We start from the raw sequence: 21,006 nt of genomic DNA, 5'->3' as shown, positions 1-21,006 counted from the left end.
AAACTGAGTTTCACAGACTGCATAGCCTGGCAGGATGTTTTTTTTCCTCTTCTCCTTCCCCTCAGCCATGCTCAAGAGACTTATGTAGACTTGAACACTGATGACCACTTAGTGTATTACAGTATAACATATAGAAGGCATAATGTAAAGAACTGTAAAGGCATTTCACAGCGTATGCATTCTTTTTATAGGGGAATACTCCATTTAAACATTCAGTTGAACAAAATTTAGGTAGTAATTAAAAGTGTTTAACCCACATAAAAAAATTTATGTGGGCTATACAATTAATTTTATTACAGAAATTGCATTTAACTTAAGAACCGATGACCTTATCTTAATGCACTAATGTATTTTTCATTAAAATGAAACATCCTGTTAGCCAGGCAATAACCAGCAAGAAATGAAGAGATGGAAAAGGTCCACAATATAACATGTACAACATCTGTCTTAAAAAAAAATAACCAGTAATGCAGCATTTTTCAATTTATTACTGTGTCATATCAGAAAGTTTAAACTGTAATTAAATGGATGGGAACTACTCATACACAGTCATTTTACAGCTTGGATGGCTTCTGCTGCTGAGCTATCCTACCTCCTTCAGTAAATTACAGCTTTGCTTGGTCTTTTATGCAGGCTTTTACACACGGGATATATTAATCATCAAGGAAGATTATTGAATGCATTTCCAGACAGAGGAACAGCCAATATTTCTTCTGTCAAATCCAGGTTCCACCTGTTTGCTACAATACTATGTGTGTTTTTAGGGATTTCTTGTATTTATGTTGTACACCAATAACTATGCATCTAGACTAATTTAGATAACTCTGTGGAAGAGTGAATATGTGAATAACACTGGTTTTGCTATTATGAGATGGTTTCTGAAATACAGCAAATGGAATTATTATCATATGTTTTTAGGAGCAAACAATATTTTAGCCAACACTATACTAAAGCTAATAGGGGAATTCTTTATATGTAATAAGTGTCCCTGGATTGGGTATAGGATCTTAGTCAAGGCCGTATACTATGAAGTAGTGTACAAGCACAGGCTGATGGGGCTAAGACTAGATTTCCTTTAACTTGGAGAAATCAGATTGTTAAACTGGTTTTGATGTGAGGTCAAAGTTCAGGAAAAAATTCCTAATGGTTTTTCATTACTTGTCATTTTGGAGAAACATGATTTTTGAATCAGTTTATGATTCTTATCAACTCATTGATGGATCTGATTCTGCACCGCCCCCCCCCCCCCCCCCCCCGCCAAAAATCCCACAAACAAAACCAAAGAAACAAACACCCCACCCCCCACAAAAAAAAAAACAAAAAAAAACAAACAACAAAAAAACAACAAACATACCCAAAGCAATCAATCAAATCAAATAGCAGCCAAGAATTGGGAGGGAATCAGGCAAACCGGAAAATAAAAAGAATACAGTTTGCAACCATGAAGAACTTCCTCTGGTTTTGGGTGAAAAGACCATTTGTTCACTTTGGAGAAAAGAAACTTTTCTGTTGGCTAATTTTAGGTATTCAGTCTATTATGAAGGTGGCCTTAATAGATGAAGTTCCCAAGGGCAACGATGTACAGCAAGAACAGTCTTCTTTTTACTTCATAGATGGCTTGGTAGGCTTTACAGTTTCTCATGCTTAGATGCTAATAGTGCCGATTCTTTAAGTGAAGAGAGAAATTTTCTGTAAACATATTTTCTGAGTACTGCAGTTGTATAAAGCAGAAAAAAAATGTGCTGCTTCTGTTTAGTAGTGAAAATACTCTGTGCTTCTATAGCTTTCAAAAGTATGAACCACAGAAGACGCTTCTGTGTACATGACTGCTGCCCTAATCATCTTAGTGCAGTAATTAAATGCTTTGAATTAGAAAGTTACTGTATCTTTCAGGTAAGAGTTCTTGAATCTCAGTGGAGCTTACCTTCATTTTAGCTAGGTGTTTAGGTTATTTTGTGTGGTGGTGTGTGCGCATATGCATTTGTTTTACTTGAATTAATGAGTGTTGTCAGGATGTTAGAGAGTAAAATGAGACAGATAACCATGCAGTGGGGGGCTGGTTTTTTTGAGGCAGGAAGGCACCTCTGGAGATCATCTGGTCCAACCTCCTGCTCAGAGTAAGTTGCTCAAGGCTGTGTCCTGTTGGGTTTTGAGTGTATCTGGAGATGGAGGCTCCACAACTTCCCTGGAAAACTTGTTCCAGTGTCTGACCACCTTCGCAGTAGAAAAGGGCTTTCTTAATTTGGGTGGAATTTCCTGTGTTTCAGGCAGTGCCTGCTGCTTCTTGTTGCCAGGCCCACAGAGAGCCTGTCTCTCTCTTCCTTACTTCTCTCATCAGGTATTAATACACATGGATCAGATCCCCTGAGCTTTCTCTGCTCCAGACTGGACAGTCCCAACTCTCTCCGTCTCTTTGTAAGACAGATGCTCCAGTCTCTTAATCATCTTTCTGGCCTTTCCCTGGACTTGTTCCAGTATTTTCCTGTCTCTCTTGCAGTGGGGAGCACAGTACTAGACCCAGCACTCCCAAGTAATCATAGAATAGTTAGGGTTGGAAAGGACCTTAAGGTCATCCAGTTCCAATCCCCCTGCCATGGGCAGTGACACCTCGCACTAAATCAGGTCACCCAAGGCTCTGTGCAACCTGGGCTTGAACATTGCCAGGGATGGACCATTCACAGCTCCCTTGGGCAGCACATTGTAGTGCCTCATCACCCTTACAGTAAAGAATTTCTTCCTTATATCCAATTTAAACCTCCCCTGCAGTGCTGAGCAGAGAGGAATGTTTGCTCTCTTCAACCTGCTTGCTGCAATATGTTTAATGCTGCTTAGGAGGCTATTTGTTCTTCTTTGCTCCAAGAGTGCATTGCTTGAGTTAGAATTCAACTTGGTGTCCACTAAGACCCTCGGGGCCTTTTCCCCATACCTGCTTTCCAGCTGGTCAGTCCCCAGTCTGTACAGGTACATGGAGTTTTAGTCCCCCCCCAGGTGCAGGACTTTGCATTTCCCATTATTGGAATCCATACTGTTCCTTTCAGCCCATTTCTCCAGCTTGTTAAGGTCCTTTCATATAGCAGCACAACTCTCTGGTGCATCTACCACTTCTCCCAGTTTTACATCATCTGCAAATATGTCATGCTTTCTATGTGAAGATTAAACTCCTGTCTCTATTGCAGAAATAATGAATACAGACAACCTTGAGGCTGAGACTGCTGAGTGCTGACCAGCTCTTGGGTTTTAGAATGGCCGGATGCCGATTATAACTTCTTTGTTACTTTTTTCCACTAGACATTTTGCCATAAAAATGGCTAAGGTCTTGTAGTCAGATACCCTGATTTTCTTTGGTGATTATTTGTTGATGTCCTATGGATGTTAATAAAATTAAACTGGTCGGCATACATGATGATCCCACAATAATGCTTTTAACTATATTTTTTTTACTTTGATTTGATTTTTATTACCGTTGTTGTATATAGATTTTTATTTCAAAATTAGTTTTTAAAGTAATTACAACATATAAGTGTAGCAAGTGGGATATGCCTCTGATTTCTGCAAGAAGTAATGATACTGTAGTGGTGGAAATGCTACTAATGTTAAGGAACGGATGAATTTCCTTTAAGGAGCTTGCTTTTTCTCAAGCAGGAGGGGGATTGGAACATAGATGCATTTATGGCTTTTGTTAGTTTTTACACCATTCAATAAGCTCAGCCAGGCTTCAGGGAACTAGGTAACCCAGGTAAATACAAGATATAGCTATTAGTATTAAAATTTTAAGCATTGTTAATTTTACCTCATTGTGAGTGAAAGAAGTAGCAGTTGTGAAGTGTTTTGTCTATTTTTATGTTCAGTCTTCACTTTAAGAGTACTGCTGAGGTTCTGAAACACTTTTCGTTATGTGCTCCTGTCCCTGCATGTGCAATGTTTGTGTCAGTGATGTTCCTGGAGTGCAGAAAGGTCACTTGAGAAGTTTAATCAAGAGATGCACAATGTTAGGAGTGTGTACCAAAGGCAGAACCACAAACTCAAGCAGAGCCCTAAGTTAGCTTCTTGTCTCTGGTGGATCTGATGCTGAAGATGCTTTAATTAGAACTTTCAAGTGGGAAGGAGTTTGTTCAGATATCTACTATGAGACAGTACATGAAAGGGATATACTGGCTGAGATGGCAGGTGATGGAGAGTCACAAGTAAAAGCCTTGACAGTAGAGTAAGGTTTGTGTGCAGTGATGAGTAGGGGTTGTGAGATTCTGAGGCTTTGAAGAGGGATGCATTATTTCTGGATGTGTCTTCAGAGGCATGTCACCAGCCTGATGGGCCATGACTTGGGGTTTAACATCCTCACCACCCAACATGCGACAGATGCCTTAGCATCTGGTACTTGAGATTAGATTGACAGAGAATCTGCGTTGGTCTCCAACGCGTTGCTGCCAACTGGGAGGGAGAGAAGAACTGAGATAACCTTAAGTTTCTCTTCTTTGATGCACCTTCAGTTTAGTTTTTGGCTCCTCACTGACAGCCAGTAATTTGGTGTATGAGTACTTTTAAGCGCCTCCAGGGAAAAATAAGGTTAGTTTAAAGGCCTAGTCTCTTTCTTTGCCCTGGAAAGAATTAAAAGCATTCTCACCTGAGCTCCCCTCAGCGCACATGCTACTGGTCACAAGAACTGGAAGCTGTTTTTTAAACACCCCCTTAGCTGTTCCTAACTGAGCATATGCTTCTGCCCTGGAACAAACGCCAGTAACTGAGTATGAGCCAGTCAGAAGGGGTTTAACCTGGCATACATGAGTTTGCATTAAAGTGGACTAGAAGCACTTATGCTGTAAAAGGCAGATAAGATGTGGATGAAGCAGCTTTCTTCATTGCTTCTCGCAGTCTTCTGTCCCTCTGCACATTGCTTACTGCAAGCGTAGCTGTCATGAGCACATGCAAATTCATCACTTTTACTTGGCTGGCATGCTAGTGGGAGGAACTTGAAGTGCTGAGATCAGGAACTTAAATGCGTGTGGGAAACTCATCTTTCCACAACATCTATTCTAAGGCTGGTTATTCTGCAGTCTGTTAGATTTTGGACTGGGCTTCTTAGAAACAGTCACTCTTAGCAGTTAGGGACCCTGGCAGCAGAGCAAACACCTGGTTTAGAGTGGCCAGATGTTGTTTTGAGGGATCCTGGCCTAGGACAGGCCTAGAGTCTTGTGGGGTGACAGATATCGGCATAGAAAAGATGTAGCTGTTATGGAAGATACATATAATGTGTCATCTACTTTGTGAAAAACAAACCTGGTGGGGGGGTGGGAGAACAAAAGGTATGGACTGCTTGTTAACTAACGCTGATGCTAATAACAGAATATTAATGAGTGCGATGAGACAAGAGTTCGACTGAAATGTTAAAGTGAAGCAAGACTTGATCAAAGTAACCAAATACAAATTCTGTATTTGATTAATCACATTTTGTTGTATGTTTTTTTTATTATTTTTAGTAACTTTACTACCTCTGAGAAAAGTAATTGTGATTGGGCATAAGTGAGTAGTAGTAGTAGTAGTAACTGGAAGGCAGGTGATGCAACAGAGAGAATTATGTGGGAATGGCTGATCTTCTTTATTTTCGTTTACCATAAAGAAACAAGAATTTAAATCAAAACTGTCATGATCAGACCAGGCAATGTTGGTTGCTAGACTGTATCTATAGAGGGAGCCTGTACTCCATCTAGGGAACCATGCCCTGCTGTGCACTGAATCGAGAAGAAATATGTGTACTTCTACTGGCATAACAACCTGAACCCCTTGGGTGACATCCAAACTTATGTAATTGCAAGACCTAGATGACATTAATCATTCAACCACAAATTGAGTTTCAAGCTAAAGAAGTATTTGTCTTTCTTTCAGCAAAAAACACCATTCCTGAATACGTAATCATTTCAAATGTTTTGCTGTGTTCAGGGAGAAAAGGTGAGCACAATGTCGAAGAAAGAATATACTGGGGGTGGGGGGAATATAAATCCCCTCTTGCCCAGTTCAATGTGTTTACTTTTAGTGAATAACCAAATTTTACTGATTTTAAAAAGAATTTTATTTTTATTTTAAAAGCTTGCTCAACTCCTTTAATGCTTTTCATGCTTATGCTCTTAAAAATCCTACAAGAGATCTTTATATAGTGAAAAGAGACCCTACTTTTTAATATTTTGCTTAAATTTAATCACTGAACTACATAGCAATAACATCTGAGAAACCATATGCAGCATGAAAATAGAACTTAATCTGTGTGTTGTTTGGATTATGTACAAAGATGTTTCCTTTCAAAAGTGAGCAATGACCTTCTTGTACAGCTGCCTGCCTGCCTCAGTCTGGGGTCATATTACTGGAGGTAAAAGAGGCAGGTGCGTAAGAGGAACAGGATGGTTGTGAAAGCTTTAAATAGATGCTCATCTTGGAGGATTCCACCCCTTTAGAGTGTGGAATTGAGAAATGCTGGTTTTATTTTGAATACTTCCTTAATAACATTGTGGTGGAGTGGTAACTGGTATGCAGAACTGTTCTGATAGTGGTGCAAGTTTGCTTGTTCTTCCTGAGAGACAGCGAGCTCCTCCAGTTGAGATGGCTTACTTTCTTATTTTTATCCTACATATTATGCGTCAGCATTCATTGTATTTTCTCAGCTCTGCAGATAAATTCAGAAATTTGAAGGTAAAGCTTCCACTAGTGTCAAAATAATTGAGAAAACTCTTTGGAAGGAAACTGTTCAGACTCTAAGGTTTTAAGCAGCCTCTAACTGGTGACACTGTTTCCTGAAGCATCAAGGTGTACTGGCTATTTTCATAGTTTCTCTACAGCCTCTGTTTCTTGTTTAGAAATGATGATACTCCTGCCTGCTTCAAAGATGCTAAGATTTGCAAGTAACGAACTAATAAAGTAGGAACCTAAGTGTCATGGATACGTGTATAGTAGCAGTTCTTAGTTTGCGCAGGCTTCTGTGGACTTCATTGTGAAACTGTTCAAATTGCAGTATGGTGCAGTAATTATGAGATTATATCTTCCAATTGGCTACACTGATTTAATTTCCTAATTTTCATTTTTCCTGTAAGTTGTGTATTTCATTATGTGTACCAAATTGATTTTTAGATTGTAGTTTGGGATGGGCATTGGTATAATTCGCTTATAGGAACTTATCAAAGACCAAAGCAAAGCATGTCTATTGTTTTGCCAGCCAACTACCTATCATGACAGCCGTTCTTTATTTCCAGCTTCCTGAAGTGGTTATTGTCATGAAAAACACAACACCTTGCTTTAGTTTCGAAGCTTGTTCTGCTTAATTGTTTTACATCCTATGAGTTGCTTATTTTGTAGTTCAAGATTCTCACAATCTTCTGCCTTTATTTAAAAATTATTTTCTAATTTGAATTCCACAAATTTGACTAAATCTCTGGCAGGCTGTTAGTGGTTGTGAGCGAGGTCTGTTGGCTTTGTGTGTAGATCTGGAGTCTTAGTGAAGTTTCATGAAACATCATCGGATTCTGCAAAACTTGTGAGTAAAAATATTTTGTAGGGTTAACAGAAAGTTTATGTGTCAGAGGCATTTGGAGATAAGTTTTGGAGAGATTTGTTGGCTGATATAGCTAAAGAGCAAGCCATTTACTTAGATGGAAAGTGTAGTAACAAATGTAATGCAGTCCTTTGGTAAAATGTTGTTAGCCCCTTGCTAGCCCCTAATTAAAATCTTACCTGGTAGGCATAGAGATTGTGGAAGGGTACAGAAAAAGCTGCATAGCCATTGTAAGAGGAATGCTCTGTGGGAGAGGTGTTCTGAGGATAGACATTTGGGAGACAGCAGAGGACATACTCTGAAACATGTTAATTTAAATGTACTGTTTCTGCTGAAAAGAGGTGTGGGTTTGAAATCGGCATGCCTATTCAGAATGCAAAAATTAAATTACGGGTGGTGTTATGTGCTGATTCAGGTCCATATGTTAAAATAATTTGAGGGAGGAACCAATGTTCTTTTCAAAAGGGAACCCAACTTCTTGACAGTGCTATAGCTCAAATGGTAATTAAAAGAAGTCTTGAAGAAAGAAAGAGGGGAAAAAAAACCCATGCAGTGCATTTTTGTTCTCTTCCTGATACGTATGTAAATCTCATTTACATTTCTCCAACTTACTGAGTAGAATCTCTCACTAGTAAGACATAGAACAAATGTGCTATCTTGCAACTTCTTGTCAGGCCATAGTGATCTCCCAGAAGATTTATTAGATAAAATATTAAAAACTACACGCGATTTTATTGAGTAAAAATTACATAATGCTTAAAGAGAATCAAGCATAATAGTTTTCAATATAAAGCAGAATAACAAATGTCACTTATGTAGGCTGTATCATTTTGCCACTCAAGTTCTTACCAGGATTCTTGTTGAAGAGGAGCAGGTTTTCCCTACTTATTTTCCATCAAAAGTAAATATAATATTTGTAATGGAGTAATATTTATATATCTACTATATCTAATATGTGTAATGGCAGTCCTGGGGTAACGGTTGGACATGATGACCTTAAGGCCTTTTCCAGCCTAGTTGATTATATGATTTAAACTGCTAGTCAATTAGAGGGATCCACTTAGGCATATGGATATCTTCATATTGTCATTCACTTTGTGGGCTGCCATTTTAATTATGAAAAAAGAAAACATTCTGTTGAAGGTTATTTTTTACAGTTCCCTCTGCAGTGGGGGTGAGAAGCATGGCAAATTAAAACTTGAAATGTCCCTGGAAAGTGAAAATACTAAAATATCTATATATTAGTCAAGCCTTGTGTGAGATCTTGGTCAGTTTAAGGAGTAAAAAGGTCTTTCTAGAGAGAAAGCAATGAAATAATTTTATGTGCCACTTTATTGGCTCTTTGTTTAGCTGGAATAAATCTGTATGAAATGGCATCATTTAAAGGACTACATAATCTGTGGGAGTTGATGATGAATTTTTAATTTGAGAAAGACTGGCTTTTACAAAATAAGCCTCATGATCTAAGATGTAATGACTACAAATTGCTGTTTTAAATGCCAAGGCTGTGGCTTCATTATTTTTTGCACATTAAATAATGATTTTAATAAAAGTCTAGAGTTCATGTTCTGTTCTGAAAGCTATTACCTCTCAGCTACGGGCATATACCTCTTTGTCTAGAGGGCAAAGTGAGCAACATCTCATATTTTTCTTAGGCACTATATGAAAGCATTAATTTCCTTCTGATGCTTTGATGGAGCTCCAGTGCTGTGGGGCAAGTTAATGCAAAATGATCACATTTTCACTCATCATCAATAGAGCTGCATGACAGTGGGCATCTATTTTTTTTTTTATTTCAGCATTCAGTAAAGCTGAATGACGTCTGGATTTTCTGCAAAAGGATCATTTTGAAAAGCAGGGGTGGGAACAGCATTTTTAGCAGGAGGCTGAATCGCTTGGTTATTAGTGCACTTGCCTCCCAGTAAAGAAAGATCTCGATGTGTTTCACTACACACACGCCTTTTTCCTTATCACTTACCTGTTGCATTTGAATAAATCAGATGCTTGCCATTTTACTTAAGAAAATAAAAAACTAGATATTGATTTTGTGTTGATGTTTTTGGTGGAACTCTTTCCATTTCAGTTGCTCTGCCCGCTCTTCCCTTACATCAGCATGGTAGAAGCAAAAGGTGCTCAAGACTCACATTGGCCTTCTTTGTAGCTGAGAGGAGAATAATGGAAGGAAACAAAAATGCTTTTGACAGAAATACAAATTAAAGCACCTGTTTGTGGTTCTAAAGTTTTCAAGTGACCAGACATAGAAGCTTGAATATTTGTATCTTAATATAAAACTACTGTATACACTAGAGAGGAAACTCATACTAGAAATGTGCTATAATAATTTCTATTATTCTACAGAAAAAAAAAAGATATAGTTACTACTTGCATTATCAAGTGCTGTACTTCTGATGGAAAAGAAACTGGTTTGCTGTCAGTTTGAGTACTGCTCCAAAGCTTTCCAGAGACACCACGGGAAAACCCCAAACCCACACATCATAGAATCATAGAATAATTAGGGTTGGAAAGGACCTTTAGATCATTTAGTTCCAACCCCCTGCCATGGGCAGGGATGCCTCACACTAGACCATGTTGCCCAAGGCTCTGTCCAACCTGGCCTTGAACACTGCCAAGGATATTGTACAAATACCCCTCCCACTGGAGGGAAGAGGTAGGGAAAATCAGAAGTGAATTTGAGCCTGGGAAGAAGGGAGGTTTGGGGGGAAGCTGTTTTAAGATTTAGCTTTTAATTTCTCATTACCCTACTCTGATTTGATTGGCAATAAACTAATTTCTCCAAATTGAGTCTGTTTGCCCCTGACAGTAATTAGTGAGTGATGTCTCCCAGTCCTTATCTCAACCCGTGAGCCTTTTGTTATATTTTCTCTCCCCTATCCAGGTGAGGCCGGGAATGATAGAGCAGATTTTGTGAGTACATGGTGTGTGTCCAGCAAGGGTCAGTCCATCACAGGAATAAAATAAGAACAAACTAAAAAAAAAATCTGTTTTCCTGTGCCTCAGAGCTAATTACTAACATTTATTGGGGATGTCGTAGATTGCTCTTATTATCTATGTTATCTTATCTATATAAGATATATATAAATCTTATATAGATTCTGAATATATAGGTCAATATTCAGAATATGTTAATATTTGGTATTTTAATTCCTCCAGAGAACAAATAGAAGCATCATCTCTTCAAGGATAGAAAATATTAGCTCTTTGAAGGGATGTAGAACTTCAACCTTAGCCTTAACTGAATTTCACTGTTATGAAAACTGGCTACCATGAACAGCAGTGAACTGATTGTGTTTTTTAGCCTCTTTTTGACAGCAGTCATACTTACTAAAGCCTTTTTTTTAGGTCTGTCAGGGTAGTCAATTTTTGAAGTTGTACAATGATAAACTGTCAAGTTATTTTAGTAGAAGATTTTTGTTTATTATTATATCAGTAAAAAGTTATAAATGGAAAACATTGACCTAAATGTAAGTAGTCAAATAAGAGCAGGTGTCAGAAATGATGACATTATAATCCTCTGATGAGAACATTGTGAAATGTATTACGGAAGATTAGCTTTACTTTAGAAGTTTTATTTCTGGCAAGAAACTGACAGTGCAAAAATTCTCAGAATCGTTATTTCTTCACAGCGTTGGTGTATAAGATAATTCTAAGCTACAGTATTATGCAAAGACATGTGGAGGCAGGGCGTTGAGTGAAAAAGAAAAGAACAACTTTGTTCATAGTGGTAAAACTAGCCCACCGCTAGCTTACATGAAAAAGCAGGTATTTAAAAGCCACTTTTCATTTCATTGTATGTAGCTGGGACCTTGAATTTCCCTTACAGTTGGATTGATACCTATTGCACAGCTGCAGCTGATGGTGAGGTTGCTTCTCCTTCCACTACATGGAGTTCTGAGAAGCTTTTAAAGGTTGTCCCAAATACACTGCAGCTGATTAGTCTGGAAACAAAGCATGTGATCTTTTTGCCTTGTAGAAGTACAATAAGATTTCAGTTGCATGAACTTGTGTTACAAGGAGGGAACTAGACAAGCTGTGATGGATCTGACAGACACGGGGATGTGCATTGCTTTCCCAATGGACTGGCAGATGCCTTCATGTGAAGAAGTGGTTTGTAAATTCCAGCCCTTCTTCAGAATGCTTTCACGTGCCAAAACAGCATGACCCTCCTGGTATCTGGGCTGTGTGTAGCCAGTTGTCTCCTCTTCTGGCCCCTCTTTGTGCCAGAATAATGAAGTGGCCAGGGTGGTCTTTGAGAGAAAAAGAGGTCTTAAAAACTGGTTCTTGTCAGAATAGTGATATAGTGTCAGAATAGTTTTCTAGCTTATGTTCTAATGTGCTCTTCATCTGTTTGCTTCATTTAACTAGTAAAGAAGTGTTGTGACAAGCTTTCAGCCACATGAAATATGACAGATTAGACACCCTCATATTTAAAAATAAATAAATAGATTAAAACCTATCTTGACAGAAAGATGTGGAGTTGTTTTTTAGTCTGCAGTATCTGGAGGTCTAGCCCTCTTGTCAAACACAGATGACCACTGATTTGTCATCCTGAAGGCATAATTATCCATTGTGTACCATCTTCAAGTGTGGCTAAACCTTTCAATGACTGTCAGACACATTTAACTTTTGCTAACTACAATTTGAAGAATATGAGAATTTGGTTGTTAAAGGTTTATTTCTGTCCTTTCCAATCCTATTCTATGATTCATGTTGTTAATAATATTCTAAATAAAGGAGCCAAAAGGATTCCTCAGCAAGAAAGGAAGGAGCTGAAACATTGGATACTGGCTTTTCTGGTAGTTCCATTTATTTTGTTCCTTCTGCAAGTAACACACAGAAATCCTCTGGTTCGGTGTTCTCCAGAATCCAACATGTAACAAAGTTCTTCAGGTTCTTTCTAGAACCTGTAAGTTGTGTGTGTGAAACAGCACAGTAATTACTGCAAGCTAGTCTTACCAAGGAAAGAGTGTTTGTGAATATAGTGGGAGCAAATCTGAGCTGTTGAGAGGCTGATAACAAAAGCATGTTTTCAGCAATCATATACAGAATGAGCAAAGTCCAGATGCTAAGGTATACAAATGCAATCTTATCTCTGGGAAATCACTGGGAAACCATTCTTGTTCTGTAAGCTGTGTGCTGCCTTTTGGTTTTGAAGATCTGCACCATTGTTGAAAGATACATTTTTCTTGCTGGATGGCTTTACCTGTGCTCCACAGATCTGTCAACCTTCTAACAGCTAGTGTTAGAGGGAAGCCAGTGTTACCTGTCTGCAGTTAGGAGAGGGAAAAAGCTTTTGGTTGGTTATGATAGCATTACTGCTTCTCCAAACATGATTTCCAGCACAAGTTGAACCAATGTATTACGTACTGCCAGTGTTTGGTTCGTATTTCTACTGTTAAGCTGCAGTTGTACTTCTGGTATTTCTGACTGCATTGCTGTTCTTTCTGCATAGGTGGAAACCAATATCGCATTTGAGTCTGCTGGACAATGCTTGTAGAATAATTAGATGTAGATGAATGAAGGTGTAAGATTATAGATGAATTTTGCACATCCCTCCACTTCTGTGTGTGGTGTCTCTTTGTGCATACTCCTGCTCTGTGTGGCCAGGATGGGCAGCCCTCTCAAGCTGGAATGAGGGCACAACAGTAAGAGCCCTACACTCACAGCACACTTCTTGGAAGTCTTATCAGTGGTTTAACATACTGCTAGCCAGTACCTGCACTGACCTGAGGAGCCAAAATTTCCAGCACCACTCTGACTCCTATTCACGCATGTGTGCCTTGGTCTGTTGCAGTAAGCAGTATTCCACCTTATAGAGTGAATAAGGTCTGAGGCAGCAGACTGCTGAGGACAGGGGAAAAAATTGCCTGGTTAGGATAGAGCCTGGCCCATGCCAGGGCCTGGAGTCAGCTGTATTTCCTGCTCTTCATTTGGATGTTGAAGAACTGGGGTGTTGAGCACAGGTCTTCAGTAGTCTGCGAACTCCTCTGCCAGTGCAGCTGTTTTCATAGAATCATAGAATAGTTAGGGTTGGAAAGGACCTTAAGATCATCTAGTTCCAACCCCTCTGCCATTTTGGTCTGGTTTAGGTGATGCCATGGTTTACCTTTAGCAGTGTTAATCTATTTGCCTTGCTTTGCTTACAGTGGTGATGGCTAACCATGCAAGGCATGCTTTGCCTATTGTGAAGAAGGTGGATTTAACATTTATTTAATTTTCCTCTGGAAAAAATGGTTGTCTTTACTCTCTATGGCCTCTTTTGGGGCCATATGTTGTGTTGGTGTGTATCTTCAAGTCCAGGACCCTGTCTAGTTGCTCTGAGTGGGCATTAGAAAAGTAATTTCATTACAACAGTGGTTTAACCCCTTTTCCACAAGATATCTATGTGGCTTTGTCGAAAATATGTAGGAGCTAGTTAGGGACTCACTGTTGTTCTGCTCTGAAACATCAAATAACATTGAGGCACTAGAGAAACTTGAGGTAGTTTGTCTAGACTGTTAAATGAGGATAATATTTATTTCACTTACAGTAAAAAATGTCAGCTGGAGCTAATTCAAAATTATTATTAACATAGATGTTGTTGCTGTAAAAGAACTCTGCATTTCTGAATATATAGCAGCTGACAGCATTGCACTGGTATAATGAAGAAGCCTGTCAAAGCAGATGAAACTGTCACATTGTTAATGTGTACAAAAGCCTTAAGCATCCTCTCGATTCCAATACTGTCGTCACCCACAGCAGCATTCATTAATGAACTTCACCTTAAAACCCATGGTGCTCTTCTTACTTCTAAATTTTACTTGTTGTGTGCAACGTGTTTGCACACCAGTCATGATTTGACACAGCTTTTGGGGATTTATTTGAGCTTTTCTGGCTTGGAGAGCTTATTTGTCCTCCTTTGTCTTCTTTTTTGGTCTTTCTTTGGTTTAAAGAGAATCCCAATCTCTCCTCTTTATTTCCACTTCTCCCTCATTTCCCCCATCCCCGTTTCTGCTTCTTTGGACTAGTAACATCATCATACCTGGAATTCCTTCCTATCTCTATCCTTGACTTGTGGACATTTCATCACAACTGTAAATCACACTTGGAAAGTTTTATCCATCACTACCCACACTACTCACAGATCACTGTGTTCTGCAGTCTATTATTACTGAATCTATAAATAAGGGAATAAATCATTGGTTTCTGACTTGCAAGGAATATGCCATGGCATATGAAAATATATCAATTTTTAATTCATTTCTGAAGGTGACCTAGAAGCAAATGATCATGCTGCAAGTAAAATAGAAATACACATATAATACAGTGCGTGATGAAGAATTATATTTTAAATGCATCTGCAGGATTTATGATTTCATATTTCTAATTTGCATATGTTCTATATTTGTTTTGAATTTAATTTGCTGTGATTTCATAGTCATGTAAATAAATCCAATGGGTGCTGCTGCCATCTCCTGGTCAAGATCTAAATTAAACACCAATCTCAAAAAATTACATCTGAAGTTTGAGTGAGATTTTCAAGGTCTTCATTGCTAAAGCTGAATTTAAAATCCCCGAACACTTCAGATTTCAGTAGAGAACCCTAGATATTGGGCAGATTGGAATTTGTGGTCAGATTCACTTGAATGTATCATGAAAGGCTGACACTGCTTATTTTTTATTCATTTTTATTAAGATCAAAGCTTCAGCAGAAGTATTAAGGCACACTACCTGTAAAAAATATGTACTTTAGAGTTTCAAAATTTATTGTTCTTTGTGGGTCAGAAAATGGAGGCCATTGGTGCCTGGTTGGCCTTTCCTAAGTGAGATTATAATTTATAGTAATTTCTTCTTTCTTCTTCTCCAAACAATGGGTTTATTCTCTTTATTTTCTTCTATACCAACGTTTGTGTTTAAAAAAAGAAGTCACCAGGGTAAGATCTATTTAATCACTGAGACATAGTTTGAGTATGAGGTGGGTAAGTTTCCTTGTTAATCTGTCCATGTTCATTATTTGTAACAAAGTGAATTTTGGCTTTAGAGTGGTGGAATTCAGTATGAGTGTATGTCACAAAAAGCTGCTTTTTAACAGCGTGCTTTCAAGTGTGCCTAAAATATATTAAATCTCATAAAACTTTTATGACACACAAATTGTGTTCTTTTCCTCAAAGCTTATAGTAGTAGAAAATTTGTAGAATCATAGAATAGTTAGTATTGGAAAGGATCTTAAGATAATCCAGTTCCAACATCCCGACCATGGGCAGGGACACCTCACACTAGACCATGTTACCCAAGGCTCTGTCCAGCCTGGCCTTGGACACTGCCAGGGATATTGTACAAAACTAAGACATTCCACCTTTTTTCTCCTTGTCTTTTCATTAGGTTTACCTCATTTTGAATGTGAAAACACTTCATAAAATAATTAAGTTGCACTTCTTGTTTCATTTACATATGGCCTGTTTTAAGCTGTGCTCTAAGATGGTCTCCAAACTAGCACTTACTTATCAATTTCTAATTTTGTGTTCCTGTGAACTTTTACAAGTTCATTTTTAACACTTATCGTTGCAGTGGTATTTAACATCTTTGCAGCATGGTTGGGCTGACTAATTTTTAATGTTAAGTGGTTTATTGAGAGGAAAAACTTTGGAAGTTTTGTCTTTTTGGGTATTGCTTTCAAATACAGCAGTTGCCATACTATTTTCTGGTGGCAAGTTACAGCAAGTTACTGGGAACTCTGGGACACCTAAAAGAGACTCTGTGCACAAAGAAGAGTGGTCAAAGAAAATGCAAACTCCCTAGGTGCTATAGTGAAGGCACATGATGTAACTAGTTTTTATGATTACACCTGGTACAAAAACTGAACTAGTCATAGAGCTGCTAACTTCACTCTTTCATCTTTTTAAGTTCAGTGATATGACTGGAGAAATAGCTGATATTACAAATAGCATTGGGGGGAAAGAGTAAACTTATCTGAAAAAGGGAGGAGGAAAAGAACAAGATGGTAATAATTGATTAGATATGAATTTGATTAAATGCAGAACTGAAGTCTCATTGGCAGTTTCTGTGCTTTGGCTTCAATGTAACATGGTTGCCACAGACCAAAATCAACATAATTGTTTTAAATAATTCACTTTTGAATAGTAGAAGCAACATGAAAGGTTAAAATAAAATTACATAAATGTGGATGGAAAAATACAACTTTCTTTTCCAGTTACAAGATTCAGGAGATGCTCTGGAGATTTTCTTTAAGCTCTTCATTTCTCCCTCTTTTGTGATGCTAGAATGCGTATCCCTATCTGAACAAGCCATATTTTTTGTTTAGCAGTTATATGGAATATTTTGGGTGGACCCAATAAGCTGCTAACAATGGGACTTTTTCGACTGGTTTCTAAAGAAACAAATCCATTCAGATCTTGAGCTCCTAGTAGCAAGGCTTATCTTCTTTCAGCGAGATGGTGTGGTGCTGGTGTGTGACATTTTGGATACTGATGAACTCCTGGTATTCATCTGAAATTTGTGGGAAAAGCTCATTTTCAGGTTGAAGGAATGCAGGGTGTAGTGCCTAGGCATTAACCAATTATGAATTATTTGCAGCATGATTCTTTATTAATTACATTAAATTATGGCTTTGTTTGTTTTAATGGCCTGCAAGTTTACCCTTTGGAGGGGAGATGCTGGCAAAGCAGTTCTTGAGTGAACCAGGAAGGAAAAAAGTTTGTAATTACATAACTCATCAGACCTATCACAAATCTTCATTAGAAATTAACTTTTTTTTTTAATTAAAGATCAAGATCTTCAGGTCCTTTCCAACACTAACTATTTCATGATTCTATGGTCCTGAAGCTACTCCCTAAATAAGAAATAGGGGTGGATAGATAGTCATTGAAAATAATGTGGGAAGACTGATTTAAGAACAGAAATTGAGTGTGAAGCTCTGAAGTCAAAAGAGGTACTGATGGGGGAGTGATGATTTGCAATCATGCTTCCTGCAAGGATGCAGGAGGTGTGAGGAATGTGAATAGGGCTGCCCCAGTTTGCACTCCTGCATGAAGAGGTTCCAGCTAGAAAACATCCCTGCAGTTGCACTTGTTGAGGACAGTGACATACAACTTTTTAAAATCCTTAAGGGGAATATTTGTGGCGAGGATTGTGGTGTGTAAAAAATAGTCTAGAGAATGAGTTAGGGCAGAGTGGCCTTGTGGCATTTTGACCTTAACCTCACTGGGCAACCATGGGTGATTTTGAGAACACGAGAGGATTTGAGGAATAGCTGAAGGGAGTTTTTTTAATATGAGTTTTACACACACACAGTTGTATTTCTTTAGAAGAGTTAAGACACACCAGTATGTTCCTTAAAAGTTGCATAATGGCTTTTATTATGAAAATATTGATGTAAACAGGTGAATGAAAAAACATGAAGAATGAGTATTGTCGCATTTAATTACAGTTCAGACTTCCTAAACCAGTACCAGCCCGACTCTGTCAGCTTATTCTTGTGAGTTTACCGTGTCTGGATGCAGCATCTTTCCTGTGGAGCTGATGTTTTGATCACTTTAAGGACACTGCATTTTTGTGAGCATGAAGATGATGGCATCAAGGCTAAATGGGTGTGTGAAGGATAGGGAGATTTATTAAGAGATTAATTTAGTCTGGATGCTTTGGTTTCAGTTTGTAATCCTACTTCACCCATTCCCATTGCTGCTTTTTGTAATGCTGCTGTACTGCCAAACACAGCTTTTGTTTGGCTAGTTTTTTTTCTGCAGAGGTTGATCGTATTTCCCTGCTTGTGAGGTAGTTTATTCTTGTGTATAATGTGCTTCATGAAGCACTTTACATCCTTGTCATTCATGTGCTTTTAGGAGAGTGTGTCTGCCTGGCTGTGTTTGTGTAAGTGGTGTGCACAGTACGGGTGTTGCCCTCTGAGAAGACGTGCTATGGCTGGCAGGACATCTGCAACAGGACATCCTGCCCAGGCCAGCATATATGGAAGAGGATACCGAAAGAAACAACTTGGCTGTGACAAATTTAGCTTCAGAAGCAGTGTATCTGCATCAGTGTGAGGCTGTGCCAGATTAAAGTGGCCTTGGTTTTTGGCTCTGATGGAGTATTGTTATGCCATGCTGCTACTGTCCCATGTAGCCATACCAGCTTACTCCAAATTGAATGACCAATCTCTGCACCACAGTTCTTTGAATCTTATCAATGCACCCCAAAATCCCCTTCTTGCCTTATGGTGTTGATAAAATGAATTACTGACCCCAATTGACTAATTATATGTAGTGGAATACAGCACTTCTAGTTAGTGTAGCTGTTCTGCAGAAATGGAAAGTGTCTTTACTTGCATGCATAACTTTCAAATTTAATGTTCTAGTAACAAAACTCTTTTTAATTGTTTCCTTTAGATAAAGATTTTAATTACACACATCTAAACTTTAGTTCTTAGCTCTACTGGGTATCTTAAAGCATCTGTTTTGTGAAGACAAAACTACTTTTCTCCACAGAACTGCTATCACCCAAAATCTTCAGCAGGTGAAGGAATAATTATTTAATCAAATGTACAGCTTAGGCTCCTGTTGCCTAAACTCCCCAAACAATCTGTAGTTGAGGAGCTAATTGTGTTTACATTCTACAAACAGATCGGATCTGTAAGAAATGAAATGCTTAAAAAGCTTAGAGGTAATTGGGTAAATTTTGATTTCATTCCACCAGAGGGGAATCCTATAAACTTAAAAGGAATTTCACATATTCTTGACAAGTCTGACTTTAACCCATGGTTTTTAATGGTCTTTTCAGTAACACTTGAGGACATCATGTATGATTGGACTCCTACATTTGCACGCCCTGTGGTGGTATGCATAATTGACTAATGATGTCTGTAATTTGCCTGTGTGATTAATTCATTTGAAGCTATAAATATTCTATATTAAATTATGCAGAAAGTTAGCAAGTTTCTAACTGAACTATTAAAATATAGTATAAATTGTATGTTTCTTTTTCGGTTTCTAAACAAAGCAAGAATTAGAAGAAATCAAATGGTATTTTAATCATGCAAAAAAAAAAAGGCGATTGTAAGTAACATACATCCACAATTTTCCTGTAATATCAATGGAAAAAGAAAGTTTGCTTTTATTGCTGATTTAAAAATATTTCTATTAATATTTTTACAAAATCATCCTGTTAGTTTACATTGAAGTCTGTTGTGAACCCAACAGAGAACAAGATCCTGGTGGAATTTAGTTTGGGTTGCTTTCATGATTTCTGTATGAGACGTGCAAGATAAAGTTTGTATTTTCTTTTACATGAAGCTAAGTATTTTCTCTCTCAGAAGTAAGAAGGTCTGAAAAATATTAATAGAATGCTCAAAATGGTGTTTCTTGAAACAAAATTTTTCATTGTTTTATTTAGTGGACAGATGCATTTTATTTTTGCCTGGCTTGACCTGAGTTTACCAAAATCGCTTCCTAACATGTAGAGAATAAGTTTAGTTTATTTATGTTTCTTCAGTGATTATAGGACACCCTGGTGCCTGATCTAGCACAACTGTGAATATTCCAGACAAACTAAGGTGAGGGAAAAAGAAAATGATGGTTTATATATCTCTCTTTGTTCTTTAATCAAATAAACAGTTGAGAAGACAACTCCTGTTGTGACAGCTTTGAAGAGATGCAGAGATTAATGAACATCAGGAAATAAAAGGTGGCCTGATTAAATCTTAAGAAGTATTTTCCTGTCCTTCCTCACTGTGTGCTCAGTCACACAGCGTATAATCCTTGAAGCGTGTTAAGAAAGTGCTATTGATACTTGTGCTGGCTTTCCTCTGGGAAATTTGAGGCTATCTTGCTACTACAGCCCAAAGAGAGCAATTCATTGGCGATTTCTATCCTGAGCATTGGGTTTATTGGTCTGGACTCAAGATTATGTTTCAATTCCTCTGAAATAACTTTATGAAGACCTTCATAGTGTTGTAGGAGTGAATTTTCAATAGGAATGAGATTTTACACCCAATAATATGACTCTCTTTTGCTGGCTACAACCATATTTTAATATTTGATGTCTATTGGTTTGAATCTCCTGAAGGACAAAAACGTGTCTGAAGCTGAAAATACAGATGTTCAGAGTGGCAATTCCCAGGTACCACATGTCTGTGTCATGAGAAAATGTTGTCTTGCCCATGGCCTTTCAAACATTGCAGTGACCAAACCATAAAGGTACTGGTGCTGGCTGCCAGGAGGCTGTGCAGCTGGAGGACCCAGGACTTCAGACTATCTCCAGGAGGACTAAGTAATAGTCTGGCAATGAGGCTGGAAAAAAAATCGGGAATAAGCAAATAAGATACTGCTGATACCTGAAATGCAGGGAAGTCAAGAGCAACAGTATAGGTGTGAGTTCCCTCTTCTGTCTACTTGCAGTTTCCAGGTTTCAGACAATCCTTGAAGTGGTGTTGAAGACGTCTTTGGTCTAACCAAAACTGGGGA

The 21,006-nt window shown here is 38.2% G+C and overlaps 1 protein-coding gene across 2 annotated transcripts in view; it reads left to right on the top strand.

Annotated features, from left to right (window-relative positions):
* ROBO2 (roundabout guidance receptor 2) overlaps positions 1 to 21,006 on the top strand; it is a 1,076,913-nt gene that overhangs the window by 67,980 nt on the left and 987,927 nt on the right. The gene's annotated exons all lie outside the window — the stretch shown is intronic.

This window comes from Pezoporus wallicus, unplaced genomic scaffold (assembly GCF_028554395.1).
Source record: "Pezoporus wallicus isolate ANWC-B61680 ecotype Strahan unplaced genomic scaffold, APGP_CSIRO_Pwel_v1 contig_5922, whole genome shotgun sequence".
Taxonomy (NCBI): domain Eukaryota; kingdom Metazoa; phylum Chordata; class Aves; order Psittaciformes; family Psittacidae; genus Pezoporus; species Pezoporus wallicus.
This window is presented reverse-complemented; position numbering and strand designations above follow the sequence as displayed.